The sequence below is a fragment of the Octodon degus genome, unplaced genomic scaffold, assembly GCF_000260255.1.
Source record: "Octodon degus isolate 3935 unplaced genomic scaffold, OctDeg1.0 scaffold00009, whole genome shotgun sequence".
Classification (NCBI taxonomy): domain Eukaryota; kingdom Metazoa; phylum Chordata; class Mammalia; order Rodentia; family Octodontidae; genus Octodon; species Octodon degus.
Genome location: NW_004524585.1, coordinates 23322757 through 23332679, shown reverse-complemented (window position 1 = coordinate 23332679; position 9923 = coordinate 23322757).

The following is a 9923-nucleotide window of genomic DNA, read 5'->3' as shown; positions in this document are numbered from 1 at the left end:
AATTTTTCAAAAGCAATGCCAATAACATTTTTAAAAAATTGTTTTACATGTGAAATAACTCACCTGGCACTTGTGCTTCCATGGATATTTCATCCAGCTTTTCTCAGACTTTCTTCTCATTTCTGTAACTGAAAGGAGCCTAGAAACCAAACCGTAAATCTGTTTGAAAAATTCAAAGAATGAACTAAATGTACAATACAATTAATTTATTTGTATCAGATATAAATATAGTCAAACTAAAGTATCAACTACATGGTTAGTTGGTAAAAGTAGCTAATGTAGGTGAAGAATAAACAGACTTTCAAAAGAAAAGAAACAGTTTTGCGTAAGCACTTACAAAATGTAAATCACTAATGAGATATTTGATCCGTCGTGAAGATGAATGGTTAGTGGAACTTATTTGTGATTAGATAAAATTATCAGAAAACAAAGCAAAAATTTAAAATTGAAGTTGCAAAATGTTGTCAATTTTGAAGATAAACTTTGCCAAAAATATAAATTATCTGCTTATCTACATTAATAGAAAATTACTAATATCACTGTATTACCAGGACTGTTTTGAGAATTTTAAAGCAAAAGGCAATTATCCAACAACACAAAATAGTATTCTTAGGCAGAATAATCTTATGCTGTATAAATGCACATCCATAAACACGCTGTGTATGGAAAATGAATAATGGAAATCTTAGGGCCGGACAAATACCTCAGCAGATTAAAGCACCTGCAAGCAGGCGCAGAGGCTGGGGATTTGATCCCTGGGCCTGCTGTGCCAGCCCCGCTCCCTGGGGCATGCTGAGACAGTGATTGAAACTGGGCATGGTGGTGAGCGCCTGTAATCCCAGCTCTTGAGAAACTGTAAACAGGCGAGTCACTATAAATCCAATCTAGTAGTGAGACTTTGAACACCCTGTAGACCCTTCCCTAAAATAAAATAAAAAAAAAGAAAATAGAAACCTAGAAAAATGGGAATGTGCAGAAACAAAAGGCTCACTGTAGAAAACTGATCAGTGTTTTGTCTAACTGTACTTAAGCAAATCAAATGACTATTGAGTTTTTGCATAGCTATTGATAGGTGGCAAAATGATGTTTCTTCAAGTGAGAGCTAAAGCCAGAAACAACTTGTTGTCGAAGCATGAAGTCATCGGTAAATGTAGTGATAGGACTGAGATGCATAAAAATTTTAGCTCAGAAAATTTTCATTCAACTTTTACTTTCTCAAGACAGTATTTATAAAACATTTATAAACGCTACTCCTGTGTTAGATATTTTTTGCTGTCACTATAAAAAATACATGGGATAATAACATGATAGAGAGAAAAGGCTCATAATTTCCAGTCTGTGATCACTGAGCACACAGCATTGGGCTTATGAAGACACAGTGCTTCACAGCAGCAGTGATAGAGGCAGCGGAACGGCTCACCTCACTACCCTCACACACGAGAGGAAGAGGCCAGGATCTCACTGTCCCCTTAGAAGGCATAACCACCATATTCTGAGGACCTCATAAACAGCCCTCTGTCTCTGAAGTTTCACTGTAAGCACCCTGGGCCACAGCTGCACCACATGGACTGTAGAGAGCACTGGACACCCCAAATGGGCAGAACCCCTACGTTGAATAAATGTTTATGGACGCTCACACCCATCAGTATGTCTAGTTTGATTGTACTGCTGTAAGGTGTTTGTCTTACATAATATCCATTGAGAAAATATGGCTGGGATTTGAGTCTGTATTTTCAGTGACAGAGGCAGAGTGGAAAGCAAAGAAAACTGTTACCGCATTTCTCACTTCTATGTAATTTGTTGTTCTTTCTGTGCAAGTAGGCAAGACACAGGCAACTGGCTGACCAGGAGAGAAACTGATGTGTAGGATAGTGGTGCATAATGAATACTTAGGTTCATATTGCTGACTAATGCTGTTTTGAGGTAAAGTGATAAAAGTGATTTTACTGAATCAAGGCTTAAGTGCTCATGCTTTACAAGCTAGTCTCAAATAAGCTTTCATAGAGAGGGTACACTCTACCACTTCTGGATATGATTTTCCAACATGGTATAATATTAAACTTTGGGATTGTAGCTAAATGATACATAATGAAAGCCTTTGTAGCTTTTCTCAAAGGATTTATATTTTAATTATGTTTTCATGAGTGATTCAGTACATATTTACTTTTTCTAAAAACCATTTGCATTTATATTTTCAATGAACTTTTTCATCTTTCTTGCTCATTGTTTTAGGAAATTATTTATTTCATTTCTTTCTTTCTTTCTTTTTTATTTTTTTTGTACTTTTAGTACAGGGTCTACAGTGTCTCACTACACAGATTGGACTCGTAGTGATACTCCTGTTTTCAGTCTCCCAAATACTGGGATTACAGGCTCACACCACCATGCTCAGTCTCAATCATCATCTCAGCATGCCCAAGGGGTGGGGCTTTCACACCATGATGGGGATCGAACCCCAACCGCTGCACTCTTCCTAAGAAAGTCCTTTAGTCCACTGAGCTATCTAGCCGGCCTTTGATTTCTCTTTTTAACCCTTTTCCAATGACATAATTTTCAAATAGTCAATCTAATTTGTAACTTGTCATTTTCTTTTGCTTAATTATTGGTATATATGCATACTCATTATTATTATTATTATTATTATTATTATTATTAATTATTGGCACAGGGTCTCACTAGTCAGCTTGAAGTCATAGCAATCCTCCTGTTTTCAGCACTGAGATTACAGGTTGGTGCCACAACGCCCCGACTCTGGTGCCTACCTAGTGTGCCCGGGGGCGGGGCCAGTGCAGCATGTGGGGCAGGGATGAACGCTGGTCCCTGTGCTTGCCTACGCAGGCACTTAGTCCATATACTCATTATTGATTGAAATCAATATTTTTCCTATTCACTATTAAATATTGGATGATAATTTAGAAAGTTTTCCTTTTCTCCAGGTCACTAAAAAAGTTCATCCATGCTTTTCTCTATCATTTGCAAGGCTTACTATTGAGTTTTAAAATCTGTGATCCACATGAAACTTATCCTGAAAAACTAATACTTATAATGAGTCTGTTTTTATCTCTTTCTGTGTGGCTGAATTTTTCCTCAACAGCTATTAAAATTCTGTCTTTCCTCCTACTGATTGGCAATGCGGCACTTATCCTGTGATGCATTTCCACGCATCATTTCTGGTTTCTATACTTCTGTTCTTTCCCACTGATCCAAAGAGTTTTGACAAATCTTTGTAGTTCTGTGACCTCCAGTCTAGTAAGATACGGAATTGTTCCTGTGACCCAAATACGACCTGGGTGACCTCTGTGCTGCATCGATGTGAGCTCCACCTGGAGCTGCCAGTCCTGGGAAGACAATGCATCTGCTTTCTCCAGAAGATCATACACAGAATAAAACAGGATGTGGCCTTTTCAGTTTGTCTGCCTTAACTTAGCATGAAGTTCCCATTGTGAAATACACCAAAAATACAGTTTAAAATCCAGGGTTTGCGTGTGCAGACTCCTTGGGCTGGGTCAAGTCTGTAGAACCAACACAAGATTAAAGGCTTTATCAGAGCAGGGAAATCTATTCCGTTTTCTGTGAAGTTATTGACATTTTTGGCTCTGATGAGTGAGCCGCAGCTATAAGGATGAAAAGCCAGGTTTAAGGTCTTAGTTGGCCTCAAAAACACAATATATAGTTTTGAAGATAAGATGTGCTGTTTACTGGGGTAACCCAGGGAAGAAGTTCCTAGAAAAAATATTTGTGAATGTAGCATTTTCCATGGATGACTGGTTCTATTTTATGTTTTTGGTTTTTAGTTTTTAACAAGAATGCTTTTATATGTATAGCCAACTTCCACACCTGAATGTCATGGAAGTTTTCTACTTTTTAAAGTTGATGTCTGCATTCATAGCTCCTTTTACTTCCATTCAGAACTCCAATTATTGAAATGTAAGAACTCCTATATCTGTTCTCCAAATTGTTTGCTTCCTCATAACTTCAAGGATGTTTTGTTCTAAAGTTTTATTTTGGTGACAGTATCTTCCCCTTGAATACGTACATTCAAAATTTTAGCAATTAGCAATATTAATGTCATATTTAAGAAAACTATTTTTAAAATCACTAAGCCTTTTAAGTAGTGTTTCTTTTACTCAAATATCTTATCTCTGCTTCCTAGCATTTCGATTCTGGTGACAGCCTTTCCAGTTATCTCCTAAATTGATCTTTGGGTGTTGTGAGGTGCACCTGAGATGTGTATGTGTCGTGCTGTTGTTGGTGTGTGGCTGCTCAGTCCTTGGGTGGTATTTTCAGAATAGCAGGGACATCACCCAGGTTCAGGGTGACCCATAAGTGTAGTTACCTAAGTGCAGCTTGTGTGAGTTTTCTCCAAGAGCTGCTTTTTAAAAAAAAGTCATATTTACTATATGACTTTTATGCGTTTACTAATTGTATCACACTTCAGTACATACATTAATAAGTATAATGTAGTATAAATATTTACAGTGTTAAATGAGTGCTGGAAAAAACTAAAATGTTGTTAGTCGATTGTTTTGTTAAAAGACTTATAATCACTTTATTGTTTCCATTTTATGATTTTAAAATTTTCTATTCTGAAAATATTTTATTCTTATGATGAATGTAGGTTAAATAATAACAAAATACTTTAAAGGACTGGTAACAACTAGCCACATAAATAAACCTTTATGTGAAAAAAAACACTTAATGTATCTAAATAAGAAAGGTTTCCCCATACAATTAGAGGTACGACATTTATTTTTCTTTTTTCTCAAACTCTGACTTTTGAACATGGACAAACCAAACACAGATGATAACTGAACTGCAAAATGGTAAATCTGAGTGATCCTGAGAATGTTGTGTGGATAAATTTGATCATCTACTTGACATGTAGGATGATTCTAAAAGTTAAAATTTCTCTAAGCCTGTGATCCAGAGAATGGTGTCTTACGTGAGCAGATGATGTATTTTGTATTTAAAATGCTGTGTTTATTATATTAGTAGTATTTGATGGATAAACCAATAGAGAAAAGATAAGCAAGTAGTTTGGAACCTGAAGAATTCCAAGGAGTTTAAGACCACACATTTGAGATAGAGTTAGTGTCATCCTGACAAAAAAAGGGGAGAAAAGCAAAGATGACAAGTCTCTTACAACAAAGTAAGACAAACACAAAAACATACTTTTTCTTTAAAGCATGAGAAATACATTCATAAAATGTCTGCTTTTAAATTTTTAAAACAAGGAAATATTTGAAAGACATAAGAGAAGGAGCAGCTGGTTACATGACACATCTTTGAGGGAATTTGGGGCTGGTGATCCCTCAGATATGAAGGCTCCTTACACTTTTGTCCTAGTATGTGGACGCTTTGGTCCTTTGATAAATTATGTATTGCTGCAATTAGAGTTCCCCTACAATTTATTGTTGAGAGATTGAAATCAAAGTGAAAATTTGTAGAGCCTTGATCAAAATAGACAATATGATTTCCTAACCTGTAGTATGTACTCTTTTAGTGAAATATTACTCACTAGAAAAAAAATACTCAGGTTGACATAACCATTCATAGTGGTGCAGTCTACATTTCATCATGACAAGAATGAGCTACACCATTTGCATGTTTCTATTTCTATATCCCATGAAAAGTAAAATAACTGCTCTGAAGTCATTGAGTAATATCCTTTTAATTTTGTCTTGATTACTTCACAAACATTTGTTTCATCCTACATCATTCCAACACCCTGAGTTACTCTCTCATGCTAAATGGTTTATGCTAATAAAAATATATACATTGGACAGGGGAAATAGCTAGGCAGTCTCAGCACTTGCCTGGCAAGCCCAAGGGACCTGGGTTAGATTCCCAGTACTGCATGCTGTGCTATCCCCCTGCCGAGCTGCAAAATTGGGTGTGGTGGCACAAGCCTATAACCCCAGCACTGAGGAGGCTAAAACAGGAGCTTCACTATGAGTCAGAGCTACGCAGTGAGACTCTGTACCAAATAAATAAATTAAATAATTTTAAAAGTTAAAAAATATGTCCACATTATGGTGGTGGTTATTAGGTTAACTCTACTCATTTTCTACTTTAATAGTCATAGTGCTTTTAAGAATCAGAACACTTGCATGGCAATGGAAAACACTTAGTTCTAAATATATTTACATGACTACCTAACATGATAAGTAAGTATTCAAAATTAATGTCTTTTCTTTAAAATTGTAAGTACTTCATGAAATCCTTTGCAGTAGTATTACCTATAAGTATTACTTGAACTCATTAAAAATATAAAATAAGGTAGTAACTAATTATATTGCATATTTAATATGAAAGTCTTCTATAATTTAAACAGTTAATCAGTGGCTACAGCTTAAAAATTTAATCAATTTTTTTAATTAAACTCAATTCTAATGGCACATTTGTATGAAAGAAAAAGATGCAAATGTCATATAAGTAGAAAAAACCAGTCATCCTCTTTACATGTACTTTTATCTAAATATCCTAATTGGATCTGGACATGGTAATGCATATCTGTAATCCTACTACTCCAGGAGGCTGAGACAGGATGGCTGCAAGTTTGAGCCCAGCCTGAGAGGTTTAGCACCTGTGTGAGAGCCTGTCAAAATGAAAAAATAAATTAAAAATAAAAATGGCTGGGGATGTAGCTCAGTGGGAAGCCACTATATATTAGGTTAACAAATGCTCACTTAAATGTCTCAGTTTGTAAATGAAAAAGTCCTTCAATTGTGACTAGCTAGCCATATGGAGATCGTTAGTTATACCATGCTAATTCATTTTTTCGTCCTGCAAAGCTGGCTAGAACTAATTACAGAGGCTTTAGACTTGCCAGCTTTGCTTGGCACTGGAAATGGCAAGGTCCTTTGTTATGAAGAATGTGCACGTAGAGGAAACTGGACAAGGGAGAGTGCAGACAGCAGAGCGGCCCATCTCTGATATACCCAGACTGTCCATGGACGTTTAGGTTTTAAATCTCTTCTCCAATACTTTGAATATTTTCCATGAGGAAACAATGCAAATGAAAAAAATGATTCAAGTCCTAAGAAATAAATCAGTAAGTTTTAATTAGAGAGTATGAGATCAGAGGAAACAGGGCAGGGCAGGCTGGAAAAACAGCATCTAGAGAATCTACTCACTGATGTTAACTTTGTGGACATTTGGTCCTATTTTAGTTTGATACGGATAAATTATTATAATATTATTTTAATTCAATTTAATTTATTTTTATGTTTTAAAATTATATCTATTCAATATAATACTGACCATATTAAAGAAAGATGAATGACTTAGACTGTAATATTAATGAACCATAGAAATAAGTTATGTTTGGAAGGAACTGGGGAGTGAATATTTCTCTCCCTCTTTCTCTCTCTCTTTCTCATGCAACCTATTCAAGCCAGCTATTCCCCTCCACATTATTTTTCCAGAAGAACTGAAAACATCACATCACAGTGATTTATGTGCACCCATGTTTGTAGCAGCAAAATTTGTCATACCTAAATCTTGGAAGCAACCCAAATGCCCATCAACTGAGGAATGGATAAAGAAGACACAATATTTTTAAACAATTTATCCTATTTTTACTCAGCTATAAAAAAGATAAATTTGTGGCTTTTATCCATAATGGATGCAACTAGAGCCCATATTCTTAAGGCAAATAAGTCAAACCTTCATGTGCAAGCATCATATTGTCTCCTGAGTGCAAACACTTGAAATAGAAAATAAGATCTGAAGGATACAACAGATACCAGGCACTGGAAATGACAATGTCCTTTGTTATGACGGGAATGAGCCTGTTTAAAAGGAAGGCATTACTGAGCTGAGGAGGACAGGAGAGGGAGTTGGAGAAAGACATTTATCTGTGTATGTAAGCAGGATGGTTTGGACAACTGTACTGTGGATTTCTGCTGGTCTATGGAAAAGAGCAGTTGGTACTTAATTTGGTTTCCTTTTTTCAATTACTTTACCTAATTCTCTTCTTACTTTCTTGTATATTTATTTCTTTCTTTTTCCAATTTTCCATGCATATGTTTGGCAACATGAAGAACTAATTTGAAGACACTGTGTAATGCAACAAATATTGTGAAATTCATAATTTGTTTAGTGAAATTCTGTGTCATTTGTAATTTTTCTTTCTTAACACTATTTTGTACTCTCTTTAGAAATAAAAATTAAAAAAGTAGAAATGACACATAATTTTACTAAACAAAATAATATAAATTCGACAGTATTTTTTGTATTACATAGTGTTGCTTTGAACTTAATTGCTCAGATTACCAGATATGTGCATGAAAAAATGGGAAATGAAATAAAAACATCTATTCAACATCATTGGTCATTCAAAAAAGCAAATGAAAAGGATTCTGAGCTTCCATCTCAACCAAGAAAAAATGACTATTGTAAAAAAAATTCAACAAATAACAAATGCTGGAGGGGGAGTAGTGTAAAAGAAACACTTCTTCACTGTTGGTAGAAGTGTAGATTGTTACAACCACTATGGAAATCAGTTTGGATACTACTCAAAAAAAAAGATAAAAACAGGATTGGAGGTCCTTTTCCACCTGGCTATTCCCTTCCTAAGTATTTTTCCGGAAGAACTGAAACATCATACTACACACATCTATGTGCACCTATGTTTATAGCAGCACAATTTATTGTAGTTATATCTTGGAAGCAAACCAAGTGTCCATCAACTAAGAAATGGATAAAGAAAGTGTGCTACTTTTACACAATGGATTATTACTCAGCTATAAAAATGATAAATTTGAGACTTTTATCAATAAATGGATTCAACTAGAGACCATACTCTTAAGTCAAATAAATCAGACCTGCATTGGCAAACATCATATTGTCTCCCTAATGTAAAAACTTGAAAGAGTAAATGCAATATGAAGCATAAAATAGATACTATGAAAAGGAATTAGTCTGCCCAAAGGAAGGAATTGCTAAGATGAGGAGAAAAGGAGAGAGAATGGGGAAAAGAGATATATCTATGTTCCTATGCAGGATGGCTTGGATAATTGTACTGTGGGTGTCTGCTGGTCTATGAAAAGGAACAGTTACAGCTCAATTCTTTGTCTTCTTTTTTCTCATTTTTTCTTCTTAATTTCGTATAACTTTTTTCTTTTTGTTTAATTTTATGGACAAAAGCAATAAACAAATAGTCAAGTCAAATTTGAAAACATGTTAGTAGGACAGTTAGAATAGTTGATGCACTGTCTATGGTTGTCTTCATAGAAATTATTAGAGCACAAGATACAAGCATGATATCTTGTCTCCATGACATTTGCATGAAGCACTCTTTTCAAGAAACTACAAGAAGTTAACTGTAAAAGTCCCTGAACTGTTTCGTGTATGCATATATTTTTTGTTTTATTTCTTTTCCCTTTTCTTTCTCCCATTGCAAAGAAATTATAAAGAAAAAAAATCTGCTAAAAAATACTATGGTTGATAGATATGAGTGAGTACTAAAGGTAAACTGTTTCATGTATTAGTTAATAAGTGAGAGGCTATGTATTCTGAATAATGCATATAGTAATCCCAATATCTAGGACCATCTGTAGGTAGAGTTATGGCTCATGTTCTATAACCAGGCTTTAAAGTTTGAACTTCTAGCAATACACAGAAGCGTACTTTTTAAAAACACCGCTGAGCCTTTGGGGATGTGTAAGACAGGCCATTTCTCCTTTTTTGTACTAGAACTATGGAATAGTGTGTTACCCATAAATTGGGCCAAATTCTTTCAGTGCAGAGGCAACCAGCACTTCTGGCTTCCTGGAGTAGCATTCTCATTAGCTGAACTGTGTTATTCTTATAGAGCTTTCCCATTGTGTCTAGCTATGTTTCAGATTGCTGAATACTTTGGTATACTTGATATATTCATCATAAGAAAAGCACAAAACAGTTACATGAATATATATATA